The sequence below is a fragment of the Schistocerca gregaria genome, chromosome 8, assembly GCF_023897955.1.
Source record: "Schistocerca gregaria isolate iqSchGreg1 chromosome 8, iqSchGreg1.2, whole genome shotgun sequence".
Taxonomy (NCBI): Eukaryota; Metazoa; Arthropoda; class Insecta; order Orthoptera; family Acrididae; genus Schistocerca; species Schistocerca gregaria.
The window spans coordinates 201756215-201783109 of record NC_064927.1 but is presented as its reverse complement, the minus strand read 5'-3'; the positions used below and the strand labels follow the sequence as shown (position 1 = coordinate 201783109).

At 40.1% G+C, this 26895-nt stretch overlaps 1 protein-coding gene across 1 annotated transcript in view; it reads left to right on the top strand.

Moving 5' to 3' along the window:
• The window catches only part of LOC126283995 (transcription termination factor 2), a 237771-nt gene that overhangs the window by 155549 nt on the left and 55327 nt on the right, over window positions 1-26895 (top strand). The window lies entirely within an intron of this gene.

Genomic DNA, 26895 nt, shown 5'->3' with positions numbered 1-26895 from the left:
TGTCAGACCCCACCATACATACTCCGGACACTGCGAGAGGGCTGTACAAGCAATGATCACACGCACGGCACAGCGGACACACCATGAACCGCGGTGTTGGCCGTCTAATGGCGCTAGCTGCGCAGCATTTGTGCACCACCGCCGTCAGTGTCAGCCAGTTTGCCGTGGCATACGGAGCTCCATCGCAGTCTTTAACACTGGTAGCATGCCGCGACAGCGTGGACGTGAACCGTTTGTGCAGTTGACAGACTTTGAGCGAGGGCATATAGTGGGCATGCGGGAGACCGGGTGGACGTACCGCCAAATTGCTCAACACGTGGGGCGTGAGGTCTCCACAGTACATCGATGTTGTCGCCAGTGGTCGGCGGGAGGTGCACGTGCCCGTCGACCTGGGACCGGACTGCAGCGACGCACGGATGCATGCGAAGACCGTAGGATCCTATGCAGTGCTGTAGGGGACCGCACCGCCACTTCCCAGCAAATTAGGGATACTGTTGCTCCTGGGGTATTGGCGAGGACCATTCGCAACCGTCTCCATGAAGCTGGGCTACGGTCCCGCACACCGTTAGGCCGTCTTCCGCTCACGCCCCAACATCGTGCAGCCCGCCTCCAGAGGTGTCGCGACAGGCGTGAATGGAGGGACGAATGGAGACGTGTCGTCTTCAGCGATGAGAGTCGCTTCTGCCTCGGTGCCAATGATGGTCGTATGCGTGTTTGGCGCCGTGCAGGTGAGCGCCACAATCACGACTGCATACGACCGAGGCACACAGGGCCAACACCCGGCATCATGGTGTGGAGAGCGATCTCCTACACTGGCCGTACACCTCTGGTGATCGTCGAGGGGACACTGAATAGTGCACGGTACATCCAAACCGTCATCAAACCCATCGTTCTACCATTCCTAGACCGGCAAGGGAACTTGCTGTTCCAACAGGACAATGTACGGCCGCATGTATCCCGTGCCACCCAACGTGCTCTAGAAGGTGTAAGTCAACTACCCTGGCCAGCAAGATCTCCGGATCTGTCCCCCATTGAGCATGTTTGGGACTGGATGAAGCGTTGTCTCACGCGGTCTGCACGTCCAGCACGAACGTTGGTCCAACTGAGGCGCCAGGTGGAAATGGCATGGCAAGCCGTTCCACAGGACTACATCCAGCATCTCTACGATCGTCTCCATGCGGGAATAGCAGCCTGCATTGCTGCGAAAGGTGGATATACACTGTACTAGTGCCGACATTGTGCATGCTCTGTTGCCTGTGTCTATGCGCCTGTGGTTCTGTCAGTGTGATCATGTGATGTATCTGACCCCAGGAATGTGCCAATAAAGTTTCCCCTTCCTGGGACAATGAATTCACGGTGTTCTTATTTCAATTTCCAGGAGTGTATAAAGCAAGAGCAGTACTACACTAGGACTCTTTGGGGCTCCCATTATGATTTCTTCACATGCAGATGATGTGCTGTTCCTTATTTTTGTGCTGCAACAGACTAGGACAACTTTCTGCATTCTGTTTGTTAAATAAGAGCTAAATTACACATGGTACAAAGTGTGTATGACATAAAAACTTAATTTTTCCAATAGAATATTAGATTGATATGATCAAATGCTTTTGATAAGTCACAGAAGTTCCCAATTATTGATATTTTATTGTTTGAAGCTTTTAATATGTGCTCTGTAAATGTATAAATAGTTGACTCAGTAGAGTGGCCCTTTTGAAATCCAAACTGTGATTGGCTAAGTATTCTGATACAACACATATAAAATTGAAGAGACTTGTTGTTTGGTGTTTTTTTTTAAAGTTTGTATGATTTTTACAAGAGCCTGAAATTTGTGTCGACAGCCAGAAAGCGATGGAAAACTTGCTGTCCATGATCCCCAGTCCACAAATCAGTGCTCAAAACTGAAATGATATGTTCAAACACTATGTCTAATTCAGAGGAGTCAGGAACTATAAAAGTAAATAAGATCTACTGTTGTTTAATGAATCAGTTGAAACATGTCTTTCTCGTATACTGAGATATTTCAAGGAAAAGTGTCTCAGGAAGCTACATTACAAAACATTGCGAAGAATATGTAACTTAGTGTAGTTCAATAAGCATGACCCGAATGCATGTCCCAAAGACAACGCCATAAATTTGTCTTTTTAGGAGCACCAACAGATGCAAATATCTGAAGTTCAGATATTTAGTTACCTTAGATTGGCCTTGTCAGTATAATGGAGTGTGGAGGTGTATCAAGCTAATGAGTGTGCTGGTTGACAATGATGTTCAGTGATGATGACCAATCAATTGAGAACAATTCTTATGCAAGGTAATGGAAATGACCAGGAAAGTGGTGTCAGAGGACATATCTTTGTCTACTGAAGAGTTAATGAGAGAACATAGTGTTCGGTCATGTCATCATCTAACAATCTGCCTCCAACTCCTCACATTTGACCTCTGAAAGTTAATAGAACACAATGAAAACTACTTTCATGACAAGGAGATAAGAAAGTTGATTAATTAGCATGACTATATACAATAAATGACACGATTATTTACCAGCATTCAGGGAGAACTTAACTTATAAGGGAGGACAAAGTAAATTTTAAAATCTAATTACTGTTTTCTCCTTACTTTACATGACTATAATAGATGACAACTGAAAGTATGTTTCTGTTTAAAATAATTTATCTTTTCTCATGTCCATTATTTACAGAACATCAGTCTCAAAATAGGCAGTGATGTTATCGTCATCTTAGATTTCTTATTTATTGCAGGGGCTCATTCATGAACTCTGTTCTTTACAAAATATTACGTCCAGATCAATATTTTACTTTGCATGTATCGGCTAGTTCACATTATATCATCGGGTTGGTGTATCATTTTTCCATAATTTTAATAAACGTAACAGATTCACATAACAGAGACTTTAGTCATCAATAATATATTTTCCTCCACTGTTTACAACAGTCGGCCAATGCTGGGATAACTTTTTGATTGCACGACTGTAGAAATCACATGGTTTTGAGGCAAAGAAAACGTTGAGCCATGTTCGGAGGACATTTTCATCTAGAAAGGAAGTTCTTTGAAGGTTGTTTGACAGAGACTGGAAAACAGAAAAAATCGGATGGCACAGTATCAGGTGAATAAAGTGGGTATGAAATGACCTCTCAACCCAACTTCTGTAAAATATTTTTTGCCAGTCTAGCAGAATTCATCACCACCATTCTGCCATATGCATAACATTATCCTTTGTGGATATGTGCAGGTCTTTATGTGGGGAGTTGCTGCTTTGTCCTCAGCCTTTACTGTTTGTCCCTTGTTAGCATATATACATCATTTTTTCGTCACCAGTAACAATAGAAGATAGTAATGGTCAGTGTTGTTCATGAGCCAATTGATGACGAGAAAACAGAGCTGAACATATGGCCACCCCGTAATTTTTGTGATTTAGTCTTAGAGCATGTGGTACCCATCACCTGATTCCTGAACCTTTCCCATTGCATACAAATGTTGCACAATGGTGGAATGATCACAGTTCATCACATTTGCCAGAGCACAACTGTTGTGAATTGTTGCATTTATATGGTCTTCATCAAACCCTGAAGGTCGTCCTGAATTTGGGAGTCACTAATGTCAAAAGCATCCTCCTTAAAATGGGAAAACCATTTCCTTGCTACACTCTGTCTAATGGCATTATATCCATACATAGCCCAAATGTTTCTGGTTGCCTCCACTGCTGTCACCCTTCTATTGAACTCAAACAGAAGAATATGTCACAAATGTTCAGGTTTTTCCTCTTGGCACTCCATTTTCTAACATCCACAGCTGCACTCACTGTCTCCAAATGACAAAATGACAGTATGTATACCCAAATAGCAACATTGAACTAAAAATAAAAAATGACATTCAGTAAATAAACTCATAGCAACCAGAATACCAGCACACAGAACAGAAGCTCTACAAACTTATGCACTAACATAATATTATTGCTGTAGTGGTTTCTTTAACTCATTAAGTTGCGCAACTTCAACGAGTTTGTACCTTAGGGTGGCTTAATTAAAATAAGGGGTAGTTTAATATCAAAAAATGGGGTAGTTTAATATCAAAAAATGGAAAATCCAGGATGCAATGTAACAATACCACAGGAGGAAAGTTGCTACTCACCACATAGCGGAGATGACGAGTTGCGATAGGCACAACAAAAAAATTCACACAATTATAGCTTTCGGCGATTAAGGCCTTTGTCAGCAGTACTCACACGCACACGCACACACGCACACGCACACACACACACACACACACACACACACACACACACACACACACACACACACACACACACACACACACCTGCAGTCTCAAAGAGCTGAAACCACACTGTGAGCAGGAGCACCAGTGCATGATGGGCATAGCGACAGGGTCGGGGTAAGGTGGTGTCTAGGGCTGGGAGAGGGAGGGATAGTATGGTGGGAGTGGCGGACAGTCAAGTGTTGCAGTTTAGTCGGAGGCAGGAGAGGAGGGGGGAGGGGGTAAGTAGCGGAAAAGAGAGAAATTAAAAGACTGGGTGTGGCGGTGAAATAACGGCTGTGTAGTGCTGGAATGGGAACAGGGAGGGGGCTGATGGGTGCGGACAGTGACTAACGAAGGTTGAGGCCAGGAGGGTTATGGGAACGTAGGATGTATTGCAGGGAAAGTTCCCACCAGTGCAGTCCAGAAAAGCTGGTGTTGGTGGGAAGGATCCATATGGCACAGGCTGTGAAGCAGTCATTGAGATGAGGGATATCATCTTCAGCAGCGTCTTCAGGAACAGGGTGGTCCACTTGTTTTTTGGCCAGTTTGTCGGTGGCCGTTCATGTGGACAGACAGCTTGTTGGTTGTCATGCCTACATAGAATGCAGCACAGTGGTTGCAGCTTAGTTTGTAAATCACATGACTGGTTTCACAGGATGCCCTGCCTTTGATGGGATAGATGGCGTTAGTGACCTGACTGGAGTAGGTGGTGGTAGGAGGGTGTACGGGACAGGTCTTGCATCTAGGTCTATTACAGGGGTATGAGCCATGACGTAAGCGATTGGGAGCAGTGGTTGCGTAAGGATGGACAAGTATATTGTGTATGTAGGAGGGGTGGGAAGGATAGTGGGCAGGACGTTTCTCATTAAAGGGCACGACGAGAGGTAATCGAAAACATGGCGGAGAAAGTAATTCAGTTGCTCCAGTCCTGGATGGTACTGAGTTACAAGGGGAGTGCCTCTCTGTGGCTGGAGTGTGGGACTTTGGGAGGTTGCAGGAGACTGGAAAGATAAGATATACTGTGGGTCTCACTTAAGCCTTCACTGACAGTAATTATCCACCTGTCCTTGTACAAAAACAAATCTCCCGTGTGTTATCTTTCCAGTCTCCCACCACCTCCCAAAGTCCCACACTCCAGCCACAGAGAGGCACTCCCCTCTTAACTCAGTTCCATCTGGGACTGGAGCAACTGAATTACATTCTCCGCCAGGGTTTAGATTACCTCTCATCATTCCCTGAAATGAGAAACGTCCTGCCCACTATCCTTTCCACCCCTCCTGCCATGGTATTCCGCTGTCCATTGAACCTACGCAATATACTCATCCATCGTTACACAATCCCTGCTCCCAATCCCGTACCTCATGGCTCTTACCCCTGTAATAGACCTAGATGCAAGACATGTCCCATACATCCTCCTACCACCACCTACTCCAGTCTGATCACTAACATCACCTATCCCATCAAAGGCAGGGCTACCCGTGAAACTAGTCATGTGATTTAGAAGCTAAGCTGCTACCACTATGCTGCTTTCTGTGTAGGCATGACAACCAGCAAGCTGTCTGTCCGCATGAATGGCCACCAACAAACTGTGGCCAAGAAACAAATTGACCACTCTGTTGTTGAACACACTACCAAACATGATATTCCTCATCTTAATGACTGCTTCACAGCCTGTGCCATATAGATCCTTCCCACCAACACCAGCTTTTCTGAATTGCGCAGGGGAGAACTTCCCTGCAATACATCCTATGTTTCTATAACCCTCCTGGCCTCAACCTTCGTTAGTCACTGTCCTCGCCCATCCAGACCCCTCCATGTTCCCATGCCAGCACTACAAAGCCGTCATTTCACTGCCACACCCAGTCTTTTAGTTTCTTTTTATTTCTCTCCTTTTCGCTACTTACCCCCTTTTCCCTCCGCACCTTCTCCCCTGCCCTCTGTCTAAACTGCAACATTTCACTGTCCACCACTCCCACAATACTATCCCTCCCTCCCCCTCCCTGCCTCAGCCTCCTCCTTATGCCCACCCTGACTGAGCGAGGTGGCGCAGTGGTTAGACACTGGAATCGCATTCGGGAGGACGACGGTTCAATCCCGTGTCCGGCCATCCTGATTTAGGTTTTCCATGATTTCCTAAATCGCTCCAGGCAAATGCCGTGATGGTTCCTCTGAAAGGGCATGGCCGACTTCTTTCCCCATCCTTCCCTAATCCAATGAGACCGATGACCTCGCTGTCTGGTCTCCTTTCCCAAAACAACCCAACCCCCACCCTGTCGCTACTCCCATCATGCACTGGCGCTGCTCCTTGCAGTGTGGTTTCAGCTCTCTGAGACTGCAGACGTGTACGCCCGCACGTGTGCGTGTGTGTGTGTGTGTGTGTGTGTGTGTGTGTGTGTGTATACACTGCTGCCAAGGGCCTTAATGGTCGTAAGCTATAATTGTGTGAATCTTTTTGTTGTGCCTATCACGACTCAGCATCTCCACTATATGGTGAGTAGCAACTTTCCTTCTCTGGTATGGTTAGTTTAAAATGATAGTTATTCCTCTGACAGCAATTACTTTGCATTTTAGTTAAATTTACCAAAAGCCTTATCTACTACATTTACCTTTCTCAATAAACTGCATTCCTTAAACCATTTTATCTGTACATATTCTTGTCCATGTTTGTTAATTCCTATACCTTAATTCACCTATTGCCTTACAGCAACTATACGTGGTTTTAAAGTAGTTTGCTGCGTGGTCTGAGGCATCTTGTCATGGTCCGTGCAGATCTCCCCATCGGAGGTTTGAGTCCTCCTTAGAGCATGGGTGTGCATGTGTTGTCCTTAGTTTAACTTAGAGTAAGTAGTGCATAAGCGTAGGGACCGATGACCTCAGTAGTTTTGTCCCAAAAGACCTTACCACAAAGTTCCAACTTCTAAAATCGTTTCTTGTGACATGAGGTAAATATATGCAAATCACCTCTCCATTTACATTCCTCAACGGATTACGCCAGCTTACTGTCCTCATTACATCTCATTTCTCCATTGAATACATCATCCCATGACCTGTTTTCATTTTGATTATGTTGGCCTACTGACCTCTTTACACAAAATTCTGGCATGAGCATCACACCACTTCCTCAAATCTCTTTCAGATACAGTAGATGCTCAACTATCTGACTTAATGTGGCAGGTCAAGTGGAATAGACCAGAGTCCTATAAATTCTCTCTTCTGCCTCCATTAATATCATTCAAAACACCCTTTTTTACCAAAACCCAGGTCTATCAACTTTTTAGGACTTCTCACATGATACATGCCAGTTATTAAGTTCAAAAATTGCATCCTTCAATAACTCTTAGAGGAAATATAAAATTATCTGCATTGGAAATTTTGGACTTATAACACGTGCGAAAAGCCATGCCTAGCAAAAAAATGACAGTCTTTCATAGATGACTGTTTCCCTTCTTTCGCCCTCTTCCATGCTGCAGTATCCCTCCAGGGGATTGATGTTGTTTCCTCCTGATGTACTGTAGTGCTGCTTCATTTGTCTTCAGTTCTTCCAAATGTGGGACGAGATTTCTCCTGTCATCTAAGTTTGCCTCCCCCTCTTGCATTACACCCCCATGCCTTACCATTTCCACAATATTGTTGTCAGTTTGTTTACCAACTTCACCATTTGCCATCCATTCTGTAACGTCCTCTGCATTGACATCCTCATGGCCTTGTATATTTTTGAGCAACTAAATGATAGTATCGTTCTCATCTTTGACTTCAGTTTCACACATGGATTCAAAGTTAAAATTCCAGCCTTCATTATCTAAAAGAATTTTTCAATGCCTTAAAAGTGATTTGCTCGAAATCTCATCCCACACTTCAGTGAACCATCTTATGATATATTGATAGAATTTCTGGAATGTGTGAAAAAATCAAAAATTCCTTTGACAGAGAAGGAACACGTGTCTGCTTGTGTCTGTGTATGTGCGGATGGATATGTGTGTGTGTGTGTGTGTGTGTGTGTGTGTGTGTGTGTGTGTGTGTGTGAGTTTACACCTGTCCTTTTTTTCCCCCTAAGGGAAGTCTTTCCGCTCCCGGGATTGGAATGACTCCTTATCCTCTCCCTTAAAACCCACTTCCTTTCGTCTTTCCCTCTCCTTCCTGAAGAAGCAACCATCGGTTGCGAAAGCTAGTAATTCTGTGTGTGTGTTTGTGTGTTTTGTTCATTGTGCCTGTCTGCCGGCGCTTTCCCGCTTGGTAAGTCTGGGAATCTTTGTTTTTAATATATTTTTCCCATGTGGAAGTTTCTTTCTATATATATATATATATATATATATATATATATATATATATATATATATGCCAACTCTGGCAGCTTGTTCCAGAATGCAGCTGTCATGTGGAATGGAGGGGGCAGAGCAGGGGAATGGATAGCCCACCTGTACGCTGCTATCCCTTGTCCTTCTCACCTCCTACAGATTGCTGATTTTATTCCACTTGAAAGTTGCATTTTGGTCTGAGCTGCAGGGGTCAGTGATCATTTGTGCGTGAGATGTGCATGCTTGTGTGAATGAATTGTGTGTGTTTTTCTTTCTTTTTCTAATGAAGGCTGTAGCTGAAAGTTTTCATGTAAGTGACATTTTATCGTGCCTGCCTGCAACTTAATGGATTCTGTCCTTATGTTCTTAAAGATTTTCTTTATGGACTTTCATCCTTGACCTCATGCATAGCAAACACGTGTTCCTTCTCTGTCAAAGGAATTTTTGATTTTTTCCACATTCCAGCAATTCTCGAGAACTCGCCACCTGCCAGATTGCCCTTGCTTGTATATGTCTAATTTCAAGGTCAAACTGCTGAAGGTACATGGCCCACCTTGTTAGTTTTGTATGTCTCTACTTGCAAGACTTTAAGAATGTAAGAGCCTTCTGGTCACTATGTATTATCATTTTGTGACCTAACAAGTAATGTTCAAACTTCCGCTTACCAAATGCTATAGGTTAAGCCCTTAATCCAGGAATACCAAAAGTATTGTCTGCATGTTGCAGGGAAGCGCTGCAAATGTGATCATTTAGTGTTCTTCTTTATCTCGTTGTGTTTCCATCTGTAAGACCTTCACTGCTAGTTCACACCCATTTGCATCATCTGACATACAAAATGGCATTATCTCAAAAAATTCCAACTTTGAAGGATCTGGTTATATACCTTCCCTGATAATTTCATTTCATGGCGCAAGAAACTTATCTCTTATGCATTCAGTCTTTCCTAACTTTAACTCCCTGCTTCCCTTTTCTGTAGCTTCTAGTAGACTAATGTGTTCTTCCCATTCGGGATTTGCCAGCAGTATATTGCCTATGTAAATTGCCACGTGCTCTAGCAATTTTCCCCAGTACATGTGTCATCACTCTTAAAATGCACACACAAAAATATTTAATCCAAGTGTGGCTACTCTATATGGATAGCAGACTCTCTTGTATGAAATGATTGTGTATGTAAGAGACTGTTTACCGAAATTCCAGTATCCATGTATTACACTCTGTTCAGAAAAAAAACAGAACACCTGGAATGACTAGAGATAGAACATTCACAGTCACAAACCTTGTACATTAGTATGTTCTGCAGACGTGATTAGCATTTGAACCATGTTGGTCTATGGGTTGTAGTGTTTCTAGAATATCGGTGTACATTTTAGAACCACTCAGCCTTCTACCGCCTCGAACACATGATATTTTAGATGTGAGAGTGGGATGATAGAATCCTATGTACTGAGCGTTGCATGTTTGTGTGTGAAGGTTTGAACTTTGTCGTGAGAAGACTGTATACACGGCTGTCGAACGGTACCGACAAGTACTTGTCGGTCGATCCATGGAAGACATAGGCAAAGAGTGAGGAAGAACTACGGAACTTCTAGGTTATTGTGTGTTAATCGTATCAGTGACCATTGTTATAAATAACACGAGCATTTGAGATTTGGAATTCTGAAAAAAACTCTTATTATGGTTGTTAAGTCAATTCTTTTCTAAAATGTACTTAAATCTGTTTCTAATGTGAGATGATATTAGTGATGTACAAGAAGTCAAATATTTATATGCGAAGCATGAATTTTGTTCTGTATGAAGTTCAAATATACCGATATTTGTTGAAAAGTATTCTTTGAATACCTAATTATTTCGCAAGTAGAGAGAGAGAGAGAGAGAGAGAGAGAGAGAGAGAGAGAGAGAGAAAGAAAGTCCTTAAGGTTCCTAGCAACATTCTTCGGAGAAGTAGTTCATAGGGATTCCAAAAGCCGGCTATCCAGGGAAAAAGATCGGCTGTGTACACCAAGTAATTCGATTCGTATAAGAGATGTGAGAAGTTTGCACATATATTTCACACACTCTTAGTCATCTAAAGCTTTAGAACGTGGCAACCTGTGTGGAAGGACAGAAGAAATCGGGAATTTTGAGACAAAAATAAGATAAGATGATGATATGTGTTGCCATAGCAACCAAGCATAACAAAACAAAAGAACCAGTCCATGGAATTGGATTCTGCCTAGAAATTCAAATTGTGAAAATTAGTAAATGCAAAAAAAGGAAGACGTAAGAAAGTAATAATGTTGAAAGAACGGAGAGATCATCTCGACGTATTAGACTAAGAAGAGATACGCCAAGAAGAATTCGACTAAGATGATCTGGTGTGGGGAGTGTACAGCTCTCGCACATTGCGGGTATGCAGATGCAGAAACCAACATTTGACACCACCGGCACCAGTTGCTGTTAACGGGTGCTGACCTACTTCCACATTCGCTCACCGAAGCCTATGTGGAAACAAACAACCGACACCACAGCACCAGTTGCTGTTCAGTGGTGTTGATTACATGTCCCCTCATTGACGCAGCCCAAATTCTACGCCAGGCGAGTGTAAAACACAACTTTATTGTATAAGTACAACGTGGTATTAGCCCTTGAATGTGCATTATTATGGATAACTTGGGGGGTGGGAGGGGGGGGGGGGGGGTGCGAACTTGAGCAGCAGCTATGACTATGAGAGTCAGTAGAGAAATGCCAGACTGGTCTGAGCTATAAACCTAATCAAAGCTCAAAATGCTAAACTGGATGTACAGAGTGCAGATTCAGTGGCTTTAAGAAAGGAACTAAATGAAGCTTCTAATGCTCAGAATAAAACTCTAAAGAAGGAACTAGGTCAGTAAACTCTCAGTTAAATTTGCTAAATGCCAAAGTAGAATTGCTAAGCAAAGAATTTAGTAGTTTATGCAGAAGCATGGGGACTTTAAAGACTGAATTTGATGATTTAAATACTAAAGTAGAGGATTTGAAATTAGAATTAAAGAATGAAGTAACTAACTCATTAAACCTCCATGTAAATCAACTGCTCACTGACTTTAGTCAGAAACAGAATGATCAAATCCAGGGTTTGACAAAGAAATTAGAAATTGATATTGATTAGTATCATTTGAAAACGTATGTAATGTTAAGTTTGATGCAGGAAAGCAGGGGTTGCATACTTTAAAAGACTGCATCGACAAGCAAGATAAGTTAATGCCAGTAATCCAGTCGCAAATTCCAGGCATTAATACACGAGTAGATAAAGTAGAAAGAAACTGCAAAGAGAAACTAGCAAATTCATACATTATAAATGTAGTTTGAAGGAACAAGTGGAGGAAATGATAGATCGAAAAGATGCCGCGATAGTAACCTCCTGGAACATATCGCTTACTGTTTCTTCCGAACCTTTCAGATACATGAAAAGTTATAGATAACTTGTGGAAAGAATTCAAACTGATCTAGGACAAAGTGGAAAAATTGACAACTTCACCTAATGTTGTGTTAACTAGTGAAGTAGTTACTGTCTTACAATGGGGAGCGAATTCGGGGTTATCGAGACAATTCTTCAAGTTTAAGCCAGACGAGGATGTACATCCAACTCATATTTTGAATAAATTCAATCAAGCTTTGCCAAAGAACTAGGAAAATTCTAAGAAAATTGAATTTGCTGTGGGGTACCTTTCAGGGGAAGCCTCAGAATGGGTTACTGTAAATATTGAGAACTTTTGTCAGTGGGGAGTCATTCAAACACAATTTAAAGAGAAGTACTGGTCTACACTTGCTCAAGTGAAGTTAATATCAGATCCATGGGTCCCGGGCCGAGTCATCTATCACCCAGGGACATTAACATTCTGAGTTAACGAGCGGAGTGACAATCATTGGATCCCGAGTTGTTTTCGTTGTTTCTTCCAAAATAGCTTTCCTGCACCGATCCCTTCAAATCTTAAACTACTCTGTCACCTACTTCTGAATTCTTAAACTATCCTATAATCTGATTCCTAGGAAGTGGGATATGACTATAACCTAAGGACTGGCTTAAGAGAACCACAGATGAAAGGTGATCTCTAGACAAAATAAACTGAATGGAATATTTATGGAAAACATGATATTTTGTGACTAATTTAAATAATTATTATACTATAGTGGATGTACTTTCTATTTAGCCTAAAATATTTCATACCTTTTATGAGATGTGATGTAGATGGGAGGGTTTGTATCAGTTTGGAAGTGGGTGGGTATTGGGGATAACAGCATGGTGTACGAGAACACACAAATCATGACTAACACAAAACACATGCCACACCTTTCAAACAATCCTCACAAACAAGTGTGCCTGATTCTTCACCATTTGCCGTTTCCATAGGATTGCTAAGATTTTTTCGGTGACCTGAAGAGTGAAGGTGGGAATGCCCATTCTGTAGGAGACAATTTAACACCAAACATCCTCCAGCTTCTCACTCAAGTACCTGCGAAGTAGGGATGCTGGGGGAAAGGATTTCCTCTCTTTGGGTGCTATGTTCTTTCTCTTCTTAGATCTTAGCAACATTTCTACTTGTTTCCTTTCTTACTTCTCATTTGAGGACCTATCTATTTTTTCCCTCTTTTCATACTCATCTACTTCTATTGCAGAAGTTCTTCCTAGTTTCCGTGGTTTCCAATAACCTACATCTTATCTTCAGATAAGAAGGCCGAAGAATCAGACTACACGAACACACATCTGCATACACAGAGAGAGAGAGAGATGGATACACAAACAATGAGGTAACAGATGACAAAGATGTGAGGACCGCCATGTGCTGTAGAGGGAAAGATATGTGTACATCGAGATACATGCACACATTGTTTTTTTAATTATGACAGTTCTACATCGCCTATTTATATAAAGACTAATACAGGTATACAGTGTGGTCCATTAATAGGAACTGGGCCAAATATCTCACGAAATAAGCATCAAACAAAAAAACTACAAAGAATGAAACTCGTCTACCTTGAATGGGGAAACCAGATGGCACTATGGTTGGCCCGCTATATGGCGTAGCCATAGGTCGAACGGATATCAACTGCGTTTTTTTAAATAGGAACCCCCATTTTTTATTACATATTGGCATATTCTGTAAAAAAATATGAATGTTTTAATTGGACCACTTTTTTCACTTGGTGGTTGACGGTGTTGTAATAGTCACAAACATGTAAGTACGTGGTATCACATAACATTCCGCCAGTATGGGCGGTATTTGCTTCGTCATACATTACCTGTGTTAAAATGGACTGATTACCTATTGCGGAAAAGGTTGATATCGTGTTGATGTATGGCTATTGTGATCAAAATGCCCAATAGGTGTGTGCTGTGTATGCTGCTTGGTATTCTGGACAACATAATCCAAGTGTTCGGACCGTTTGCCGGATAGTTACATTATTTAAGGAAACAGGAAGTGTCTAGCCACATGCGAAACATCAACCATGAACTGTAACAAATGATGATGCCCAAGGAGGTGTTTTAACTGCTGTCGTGGCTAATCCGCACATCAGTAGCAGACAAACTGCGTGAGAATCGGGAATCTCAAAAATGTCGGTATTCAGAATACTACATCAACATCGATTGCACCCACACCATACTTCTATTCACCAGGAATTGCATGGCGATGACTGAACGTCGTGTACAGTTCTGCCACTGGGCACAAGAGAAATTACGGGACAATGACAGATTTTTTGCACACATTCTATTTAGCGACGAAGCATCATTCACCAACAACGGTAATGTAAACCGGCATAATATGCACTATTAGGCAACGGAAAATCCACGATGGCTGTGACAAGTGGAACATCAGCGACCTTGGTGGGTTAATGCGTGGTGTGGCATTACGGGAGGAAGGATAATTGGTCCCCATTTTATCAATGGCAATCAAAATGGTGCAATGTATGCTGATTTATACATAATGTTCTACCAATGTTACCACAAGATGTTTCACTGCCTGACAGAATGGCGATGTACTTCCAACATCATGGATGTTCGGCACATAGCTCGCATGTGGTTGAAGCGGGTTGAATAGCATATTTTATGACAGGTGGATTGGTCGTTCACCAGATCTGATGTCCTCGGATTTCTTTCTGTGGGGAAAGTTGAAGAATATTTGCTATCGTGATCCACCGACAACGCCTGACAACATGCGTCGGCGCATTGTCAGTTCATGTGCGAACATTACAGAAGGCGAACTGCACACTGTTGAGAGGAATGTCGATACACGTATTGCCAAATGCATTGAGGTTGACGGACACAATTTTGAGCATTTATTGCATTAATGTGGTACTTACAGGTAATCACACTGTAACAGGATGCATTCTCACAAATGATAAGGTCATGAAGGTACACGTATCACATTGTAACAACCGAAATAAAATGTTCAAACGTACCTACATTCTGTATTTTAATTTAAAAAACCTACCTGTTACCAACTGTTCATCTAAAACTGTGAGCCATATGTTTGTGACTATTACAGCGCCATCTATCACAAAGCGAAAAAAGTGGTTCAACTAAAACATTCATATTTCTTTATGTATTACACAAATATGTAATAAAAATGGGGTTTCCTACATAAAAAAAAACAACAACAGCAGTTGATATCCGTTTGACCTATGGCAGCACCATCTAGCAGGCCAATCATAGCACCATCTGGTTTCCCCCTTCATGCTAGACAAGTTTTGTTCTTTGTAGTTTTTTCATTTGACGCTTATTTCGTGAGATATTTGGCCCGGTTACGATCAATGGACCACCCTTTATACATATAAGAACTATGAGATAAGTCAGTACAATAAATACTGTGAAAATTAATGAATAGTAGGATAATAGGACTTGAATTATAGGTAGACATAGTATCTACAAACAGTATAGAAGTTGAGAAGTAGAGGAGGACTCTAGGGATTAAATGATATATTAAGAAGTGAATGCGAAGTGTAGAGTAGATTTGTAGCTTTACCAAAAAACACTTAATTAGAGTATACATAGAAACGTATACTAGGGGATAGTGAACTGTGAGGTCTACTCAGACAGAATGAGGGGGCATACCCAGCATTTACTGAGTATAAAGGGCAGGTGTACCTACGTGGAGAGAGGACGACCTGTGGCCTAAAAATGGGAATGCTTTATAAAGGGACATACATACCATAATGGAAGGAGGAAGTGCTCTCATGTCAACCCACAAGCAAGGTATAGGTACTGATCCTAGGTGAAAGGGACAGTATTGTGACAGAAGTCACACATTTTATAGGAATGATTCTGGAAAGTATGAATTCTATACAAAACTAGCATTATTATGTTTCATATAAATAAATCAGTGTCAAAAGGACACTTTCATTTCACCCAGAGTTCCTCCAGACTACAAGCTACAAACTAGTACAAAGAATGAGAACAGAAAATAGAATAATAAAGTGTCATGAACATGCGAAGTTTATGATTGGAAATAAAGAAAAAGTCTCACGATTCCTAAATACTAGTCAAGCTTACTAAATCATGAACAAATGCTCACATCTAAACAGAGTAGAGTAAGGAAACAGTAGAAAGACTGTAAGCAGAAGCCTGTTTAAGAGATTACAAAGAATTGTAGTTGGAAAAAAATGTAAATAATCATGTAGAAGAAAAGGATATGGCTATGAAATGTAAAATGTTATCATGTGAGATATTATGTACATAATGATATGTATAAAATATTGTGTGTCCGAGGGTTCAAGGTCAACATTGATATGGTGCAACACCATGTACCAGTAAAATGTGCTTGTTGCTCTTGTTGGCACTTTAAACCAAAGATAATGGACTAGTGGGACATGAATAAATATGCAAGATGCCTCTCAAATGTATGCACAAATGGTACCATCAGTCAGTGAGTTTGAAAGAGGGCACATTATTGGCTTAAGATAATGTGAAGCATCCATCCAGGAAACTGCTGGTCATATGGAACAAAGTGTTTGGCAGTGCAACAGGCATGTGCAGAACGGTTCATGGAAGGCCATAGAACATGACAAGGTAAGTCAGGTTGCACCGCCTCAGAGAAGATTGACACCTCATCCGAATGGCATTGCAGGACAGATCTGCGTCGTCCTCGTCCGTGGTGCAACAGTGGAACATTGCACTATATCATACTTTATCAGGGCTGACAGTTTATTGCTGTTTATTTTGGTATGGGTTACATGTGGGTCATCCACTTCTCTGCCTACCTTTGATAAATGTGCAGAAAAGTGCTAGAGGGAATGGTGTATGGAATGATATCACTGGGGACAGGAATGCCATCAGATAGTGTTTTCGGATGAATCCAGTTTGAAAATTATGACCACACTGTTCTTCGCCACAGATGAGGAGCGGCATCCAGTGACTGCATTTGCACAAGGCATACAGCGCTAAATCAAGGCTTTATGGTGTGGGGTGCTGTTGGGCACAACCACAAATCCCAGTTGGTGCTTGTCCAGGGTATTGTGAACAGTGGACCTATGTGAATGATGTCCTGCAACCCATAGCCACATCCTTTTTGCATGACACCCCAGATGCCATTTTTCAGCAATACAATGCACAACCACATGTTGCGGTATGAAGACGTGCTTTCTTGGTGTCGCAGCTGTCAGCCTTTTGCCCTGGCCTGCCAGATCACCAGATTTGTCACCATCAAAAAGACTCATTGAAAATATGTAGGATATAGTGAAACGACTCGTGCAGTGCTGTGGCCACAGATGAACTTTGGAACCAGGTGAATGCAGCATGGCTGGCTTTACTACATGGTGCAATGCAATTCTTATACGTGTTGACACCATCATGCATGGAACACGTTATCAAGGCCCATGGCAGACCCTGTGCCCACTAGGCAACAGGACACATGCTGAACTGAGGTGACTGTAATGCTAATCATTTCTGCAGAACATACCAATGTACATATGAATATGAATATCCTATCTCTAGTCGTTCAAGGTCGTTAACTTAGTAACTTGCCCATATTTTGAGGTCAGTCGCAGTCTTTCTCATTACTATTACATGTAACGAGTATGGCCATCCAATACCAAACTGACGCTTTTGTAATGCTTAGGTACTACAACAAGGGAATTATTAGATTACTAACAACTTGCTCAGTCACCCCTCCCCTCACACAAATCTAGCATACATTAACTGCTTTTTGTCTAGCAGTATCTGGTATGGCTTTTTGAAAAATATTTGCCCAGGTTTTACATTTAAATGACACTTGTAGCTTTTACCAGGCTTATTCAAAAATCCATTGCAATGATTGGTTAATACTTTCCTTTATTTTGCCCCAAGCTCACTGTAAATTTGTTTGATTGACTGTATTTTAGCCTCTATCTCCTATGAAATACAGTTTTCTTCCATTTTATCCTCCTGCATATTTCTATTGAAGTTTATATCGTCCTCCAAGTACCCCATATGTTCCATCACCATAATGGCACTGTAATTACATCAGAATTTGGCAAAGTTAACACTGATTGACTCTGATAAAACTCAATCTTTCCTTGGTAGTTTGATAAGAAATTAGTGCCAATTAACATGTTCACACTTAAACCTGAGACAATTAAATGAGGATGATCTATAATTACTTCCCATATATGTATTGTATCAAAGCTTCTTGCTTTACTAGTATAGTACTTTTCCAATAACACCTACTGTTCTTTTCCAATAACACCTACTGTTCTTTTCCAATAACACCTACTGTTCTTTTCCAATAACACCTACTGTTCTTTTCCAATGACACCTACTGTTCTTTTCCAATGACACCTACTGTTCTTTTCCAATGACACCTACTGTTCTTTTCCAATGACACCTACTGTTCTTTTCCAATGACACCTACTGTTCTTTTCCAATAACACCTACTGTTCTTTTCCAATAACACCTACTGTTCTTTTCCAATAACACCTACTGTTCTTTTCCAATAACACCTACTGTTCATAAACTAGATAATCTCATTACAGTTAACTTATCCCTGTTAGGAACAGAATGAAAGACAATGAATGCACTTGCTTCACTGCTACTATCAAGCCTGAAATATTGAATTCTGTAATAGGGCGGCTTATTTTACTTTGTACAGTTACCTCATGAAATTCGTCAAGCAAATCTTTGATTCTGTTCCTAACAGGGATAAGTTAACTGTAATGAGATTATCTAGTTTATGAACAGTAGGTGTTATTGGAAAAGAACAGTAGGTGTTATTGGAAAAGAACAGTAGGTGTTATTGGAAAAGAACAGTAGGTGTTATTGGAAAAGTACTATACTAGTAAAGCAAATCTTTCTCAGTCTGCCTGTAGCTAAAATAGTCTCTTTCAGTTGCAATTTCATTTGTACGTAGATTCAAGGGTTATCAGTACTCACATTTTCAGCAGCCTTTCCTACCTTGCCCACCAATTTCAAATCAGAACATTTGACGACTTCTTTTTTTTACTTTCATTTGTTGCACATCAACTAAATTTTTTGACCAGCTGTGTTCCTTCACATCACACCTACATAAATTATTGTCTGCTTCTACTTCTTTTGGAAAGTTAGAACAGCTAATAGGTTTATAACCCTTATTATTGTTGCTTCTCCATGATTTCCTTTTATCATCATAAATGTAAGCATTTACTTCACCTCCATTACCATGTGGTATAATTAAGTTATTTAGCTTTTCCCTGTTATCTGTAGTGTTTTGTTTTTCAAGCTTATGCCACTTTTTGTAGTGTCTCCAAAACACAGTGAAGGTGATGATCAGTGTGCGTGAACAAATTATCAGCACTGGGATAGCCTGTATCACATAGGAAGGTGCTTCCGTGCGTAGAAGCAGAGTGATAGGGGAGGATGAAGGGGATGAGGTTTGCACACGCATGGCAGCAGAGAGCGGGCAAACAAAGTCCACATTGCGGAATTGCGTTGCTGCGCACAACAATCCCGTTCATTTTTCACTGGTACATTTTATTTTATGTTCAAATCTATGAGGAGAATAATATCTTTTAAAACCAATTTCGATCAGTTGTCATGAGGGAAATCTTACTTCACGTTTAGACAACCTTTCGTCCACTGCTCCCCAGCTTTAGTTTACATGATTTCGGAAGGCAAAAACAGCTGAAATTGCTTCGTGAAGACATCAGGTACAATTTTTCTCAAAATGACAGTTGTCTAACGACAAGGTCATTGAAACTGCTTGTAATAATTGTCATTTATTTTAATTTGAACTGTACTACTGTGTAAGAACAAATGTTATACACAACAAAATTAACTTCAAGCACAAACTAAAGTCATCATATTTGCTTGTGAACTGCTTCTTCTCCTTAGAATTTTTAAAAATGTGTATAAGGCGTGTATATTGGTGTGTTTGACTCACGTTAAATGTAATCACTGTGCATTATGCATTTTCTCACGCATAATTGTAACAAGTTTAAGTGATGTCAGGTATTCACCATTGACACGGAGCCCTTAACACCATTGTCAAAACACTTCATTTGTGTGGCAGGTTTCCTGTGGTTTCGATGCTTTCCAAGTGATACGAAACCAATTTTTCCCAAGGTTTCTACAGCTCTGACACTTCTGTTTACAATTATCTTGCTGACACCACAAGCTTCTGCAGTCTGTTCTTGTGTCTTAAGATGCCAACTGTAGAAGCCCCACTTTCAAATTCACATTAGAAAAAGTTATAAATGCAGTAAATAAGCCCCCCCCCCCCCCCCCCCCCGCCTGCTTCTGGAGCACTTGATGTTAATTGTCTACATCTGACCTTGCTAACACATCTACAAATACACATTCACAGCTATACTTAAAAATAAAAAAAACACCACCATCGGCGGATGAATAATTTGGTTGTTGCAAAGTACGGTAACATTATAGCGTGTAGGAGAGAGGTACTTGCCATCTGGCTGTAAATCATGTCTAGCCACTTAGAAAGAGAAAGAGTCTTATTGGCTGCCAGCAGTTAATTGAGGGGGATGTGCAAAAAGGCTGAAAATAGGGCCGCATTCCTTTATGAAATGGACTTCAGTTGCTATTGAAGCATCATCCCTGTTATCGCCTGTGTATGTTGGTTTGCTATTTCCATCTATTTGTCAATTATTGGCTTTATTATTGTATTATTGACTCCACCTGGTGAGCACCAGTTTCCTCGTGGATGGGAATTAGTTTCCCTCATGTGGCCTATTACTTTCATTAATCATATATTCAGATCATAACACATTTTGGTCTCCTTTCTGTCTTAATGGTACATTTCGTACATGTCTGTCTTCCTCATTATTTTGAAAATGTGGTAGCTGCCGACCTCCTCTTTCTTTACCTCATTCATGATAATTAGAATTTGTATTTTGAACTTCTAAGCTTCTAACATTCACATTACCACCCTGATAATTTGGTTGTTTACGTTTCTATCAGGGAGCCTACTATTATTGTGCATTTCTTCTTCGCTAACAGCCACTCTCTCTACCCATTTCAGGTATTCAGCGAATCTGTCTTCATTATCTTTATGTGCAGAAATGATTCCTTTGTGTCAAATGTGCCAATTGGGAAACCCAGAGAATTCTTTGATAGTCTTATGACCAGGAATATACTTTTTACCACTTCAGAATCCTGTTAATACATTGTTTGTTTATTATGGGACCAATATTATCTCGTGAAATCAAATTTGAATTCCGAAAGTGTTTTACATCATATCATATCACATAACATCAGCTGGCTAACACACAGTATGTCTCAACAAATGATTTGTAATGAGAGATTTTTTCACATCCAGGTGAGCCACTTACCAACACATCTTCAAAATCATTTCGGAACTCTAATGGTTGTGTTTGTTTGTCTGGCACGAAACACACAAGTTGCCGACATCTAGTGGAAACCGTGTCTACAGATGCAACATGCTGCACTGTAGTGTTACACAAACTACCAGAGCGTGCACAGCGACCTGACCCATGCAGCTCCATGCCGACTCATCTTCTCCTCTGCATTCGGTTCTGGTGGTGGCCTCAATGTAGTGACATTTTTCCTTCTTCCCTTCATGTTCGAAGTTGATGTAGATATCAGTCACTGTTCAGACTTCACTCTTTTGAACTTAACACAAAACTGTCCCTTTCACTGGATCTTACCTCTGTGTGTTGTGTTTTGGTGCTCTATTTGTGCCTACCAAGTCTTTGCTTTCTATACCGATGACTTTGACTGTTCACTTTCTGGGCTGATGCACCATATATGTGAGGCAATAGGTGAAATTAATAAGGTTTGTAGTTAGTTATTTTTGTTGAAAATTTCCATGTTTTGTGATTTTTAAATGCCATTGCCTTTTACAAGAGCTTGAAATTATTTGTGCGAAGAACCAGAGAGTGATGGAGAACCTGCCTCCTATAAGGTCCAGTTCACAAGTCCACAACTCGGCTCACCAAAACTTGAATAAAATGTTCTAACTCTCTAAATATAATTCCCAGGAGTCAGGAACCACAATGAAAAATAAAAGTATACTGTCATTAAAGGAGTATATTCTGGTAATAGTTCACATGCATTAGAAATAATTGTGCAATTAATTAAAGGTTTCGTATCATATTCAGTGTTCAACACAGTTCAGAGCTGACTTCCACTCGAAGTTCATTATCATCCTGTCTGCAAATGAAATGCGATTAACTGCTCATCTTTAAAGTGGTGAATAAACTGTACCCCTTGTCAACCAGTTTTCTATAACATAGTGTGTTGCACAAATAGCAAAATATCTAAAATGCAAGTTCGTTTACACAGTTGTACATTATAAGTGCAATGTCTAATTCAATTGAAATACAATTACGTCAGTCATCTTAAGCAATATCTGATGCTTAAAGGACACGGTCTTGGACAGAATGTGTAGGCACATTGGAGACAATGTCACAAGAGATATTTTGGTTTTATGCAGTTGTATGGATATCCAACCGAGGAAATTATAAATGAGTTTCTTTCTGTTAATGAAGTTATTCTTTCAAAAATGTTCTCAATCACTCCTCAAAACAAGGGTACTATTCTTTAACTGAGCAAGACACATCATTACAACTGATGATCAAATAACATCCTGAGTGAAGATATTGGTCTTTATATAATACTCTCGGTGCAGATGCCAAATGGAACACCTGCAGATAAGTTGCTTCCAGTGTCGGCAGAAGTGTTCACATTCACAGTGTTGTTAGCTGAAGACTACCAGTGTTCCTGATTTTTCTTTGAGCAAATCTGCTGTGTTTATGGTCTATAAAATTCTCAAATCGATAACTCTTAAACTCTGACTTCTGGAATTTTTCAAAAGGAGCTGAGCGTAGACTGTGACTTCTGAACTGTCTCTCTTCTTTCTGTTTCTGGAGAGTTGGTACAGCTCCATGATTACATTCATTAATTAAAGTGCTGTCACTTTAGCATTGCCTCTGAATTAGAAGAGGTAGATTAACTAACTTGTTTTTACACTTTTCGGTCTGAAAATCAGTTTTTACCTAATAATTCAATTGTTATGTTAAGAAGTACTCCAGGAAAACGTGTACTGTATATTTTTACATAGAAGACAATGTAAATCTCAAAGTACAACTTTCTGTCTTCAATATAACGCACTTCTGAAGTTTCATAAAAAATTTGATTTTTGAGGAAACTAATTATTGGATCTTGCTCAGTCTCATAGTCTTGTCAGGTGTTTTAACATTATATAAACATTTAATTTCACTTTACATTATTTGCAATGCGTTCTGCTCTGCATGGACACGCATTAGGGGCTGTTGGCTTGATCTTGGCTGAGTGACAGGGAAAGCCTCTCTTCCTTTCTTTCACTTGCTTTATATATTCAGTTATATATTCAATCTATATTGGAAAGCATTCTGAATTACTGATGCATTAGATAAGCGACTAAGAACATTACGTATTGCGGGACCACAATATTGTGCCTTACTGGAGATACTATCCACCCCCTTATGAACTTTTACTTTTTAGAGTCATCTTCATCACTTTGGATAGTGATGCGAGATTAATTTTTATTTCATTATGGGCCAACTGTATCAAGCAGTTTGACCATAGATTAACACAAAAAATGACCTCAGTGCAAGCTGAACTCAAAAATCTGTGTTGTATAAATGTTAATCACAGATTATATCACTAAGCACAGGATCGTCTTTGACTGGTAAAATTTTGTGGATCAAGTCAAGTTTAGCTGCAATTGTCAATTCATAACGTAGTGACATTACAAAATGCCACTTTTGTTTTATACAAATACAGATTTAAAAAAATAAATAATAAAGAAGTTGTTATTGACACAAAAATTTTAAGGAAACACATGAATAAGCCACTTTCACACTGCAGAAGCCCGATTGTTTTGTCTGTAAGGTTAGAGTAAGGAAATTGTGGAGTATATATTTAACGAGTGCACATAACTGACCTTGTAACAATTCTTTGGAGATGACTTTAATTAATGTGATCAATTTAAGGCTTTTTATAGTCACTTAGCAGCAGAGTAAGAAAGGGATATTTGATATATTTGCACTGAAAATTTAAGCACAATAATTTCAAAAGTAGCGAGTAATGATTGAATACCTCCTGCAAAAATGTTCTCTAGGCTTGAATAGCATTAACTACACAATTTCTATTGAATTTTTAACTACAATACAAGACTTAAACTGCCATGACAGCTACATGCATGTTGATGCAAAACTAGTAGGAAGCATATGTAAGTCAGTCAGTAGTTATCAGGTGGTTGCTCAATGGCTGTAGCCTGGAATGCAGTCCGGAATTCCAGGTCTGATCGCAGTTTGGTTCTGTTCCCTTCCCACCTGCCTGATTTGCCTCTTCTTTCACCTCCAGTAATGTTTGTTAATGTGCAGAATGCAAAGTTGTTAAATTTAGGACTCAGACCAAAAGTAAATCACTTGACAGTTACTATAATGGCAGCATTTGGCTTAAACAATACAAAATAGATGTCAGTGCATCAATGAGGAACCTGAAATGGATGAGACTGTGCTCATTAGGAAAATAATCTATGAAAAAATTCCAGTACAAATCCAAAACGGTGATAACAGGAGTCACAATGCATTGAGGGTGGCATTTACTAACAGTCTACTTACACAAAAATAAGTACATAATTGGAATAGATTTTTAAGGTGTCAGTATGAAACCCTGATTTTCATTTCATTTCTTCTAGTTCTAGTTCCAGTTCCTTAACTTTTGTATCTAATTTCAGTGTTACAATTCTCATTTCATGTTGGACGAGAAGGCACTGTTCTTTTACTGTATGTTTAAGCTCAAGGCACTCTAATCTTATTTTGTAAAATTGCTATCTTACATTAAAAAAAAAAAAAAAAAAAAAAAAAAAAAAAACTTTTTTGGTGCAATTCTGACACTGTAAGTTCTATATCACAGTTGTGCATTGTGTGCTGTATATCTAAATTATCATTGTTGTAAACAACAGGAGAACAATATTTTCATCTGGAGTTAGTAATTTCCTTATTTACTGATGTGATTTAACCGCAACCTTCACTATTGTTTGAATCTGCACCAGAAAAAGAAATTAACAAGAATGTAATAAATAATATTATAAATTAATTTTTGTGCAGCAAATTTATTTAAAAAAGTCTATATTAAAACCACGACATGTAAGTTTAGGATGGAAAGCCACATTGTCATTGTAAGGGTTGTAAACAGGTATAAATTGTAGCTTCAAGGCAGCAGTTAGCTTCTGTGCACTTTTGTAGCAATAGACCTAGCAAAATTACTGCCTCCACTTACATGATTTCAGCCTTGAAAAGTTGTAATAACATTTTTGCTGCAGCTTATGCAGCACATGTAATAACATGAAGATGAAACGTAGTAATCATAAAATCCATATTAAAATAGTACAACTCGTCTGTGAAAGCTTTTTAGGCCCTTTTGTTATTATTGTTAAAACACATTTTCAAACTTTTCCAGTCATGATTTGACCTTGTGTTCGGTGAATTAAAGGCAACAGCAACTTTGTTCCGCACCTTTTTCTTTTTTGACCATAATTGCAAGCTTCAAAACGTTACACCAAATCAACGCAAGTGTTTTTTCTGTGGGATTTGTGATCCACCGTTAGACACAGAAGGCCCCATCTTGCACACAGTTTTGAATATCCAAGAGTGTGGATAATTGCATTCACACTTCCTTTGCTAATTGACAGATGCAGCGCCAACTGCTGAGTTGTAATGTGTCAGTCCTCACAAATGACATCATCTTGCTGCAACATGTCAGATGTGACAGAAGTGAATGGTCTCCCAGCCCACTGCACATTGTGGAGCTTCGCTGAACTGCCTTCTGATGACCTCACCCTCCTTACCCAGTGACTAACTGTACTTCTGTTGACCTCACCCTCCTTACCCAGTGACTAACTGTACTTCTGTTGACAGCAGATGCTCCATAGACTTTGCACAAGTGTTTGTGTATATTTGACACAGTTTCTTTAACTGCAGTGAGAAATTCAATGGCGGCGCGTTGCTTGTAAAATACATCATCTACACTTTCCACTGGGGGCCGAACCACACAATAACCCAGGGTTCAGTGTGGAGTGGGTGGAGTGCTGTGGCTGATTGTGGGGTTGTGAACCACCGAGGGCTATGGCAGGTCGAAGCCTCTCCGTTTTTTTCTAGGTTCCCGGTTTAATACATACATACAATATCATTATAACACCTACTAGCCTCAAACATTTTAATCCCATTAATTACTCTCTACCTAATGTTTCTTTTAGCCATTGACCTAAACCTCTCCCATGACTACAACCTTGCAGAAGAATCATCATCATCATCACCATCTTCTTCTTCTTCTTCTTTTCTTCCCCTTCCCCCTCCTCCAACAATGTAAGTTTGCCGACATCATTTTGCTGTGCTTTAGATTCCTTCACATGTGTATGAGGTTCTTCCTTCTCTAATCCTGGTAGCCAGTAAAATCTAGTGCTTAGCTGAATTTTGAATTTGCTAGAAAATGTTTCCTCTGTCCTTGTTTTGATTGCCACTTTTTCGCAGTTCCCTTTCTCTTTTTACAAATTCAGGCTGTCATAATTCAAATTTTGCATTTGCTAAATCAGCGTGAAGACCACAAATCTTTGCCTACTGCTCTTTGATTTTCTGATTGTTCTGGCATAATATAAAATTCCATGGAAGAGCCTCATTGAGCATTCCATTCTCAACATCACTGCTGTCATCTCAGTAAAGCCATAATCTAAAATTTTCACAAAACAGTCCCGGTTCAGCTAATCTGCAGCACTCAGCTGATCAATTTTATAAAGCCTTAACACCAGCTACAATGAAAGAAAAACAATTGATGGAATGCAATAGAAATTTATGATAGTGTTTTGTATAGTTCTCATGTGTAAAATTCAGCCTAAACTTAAAA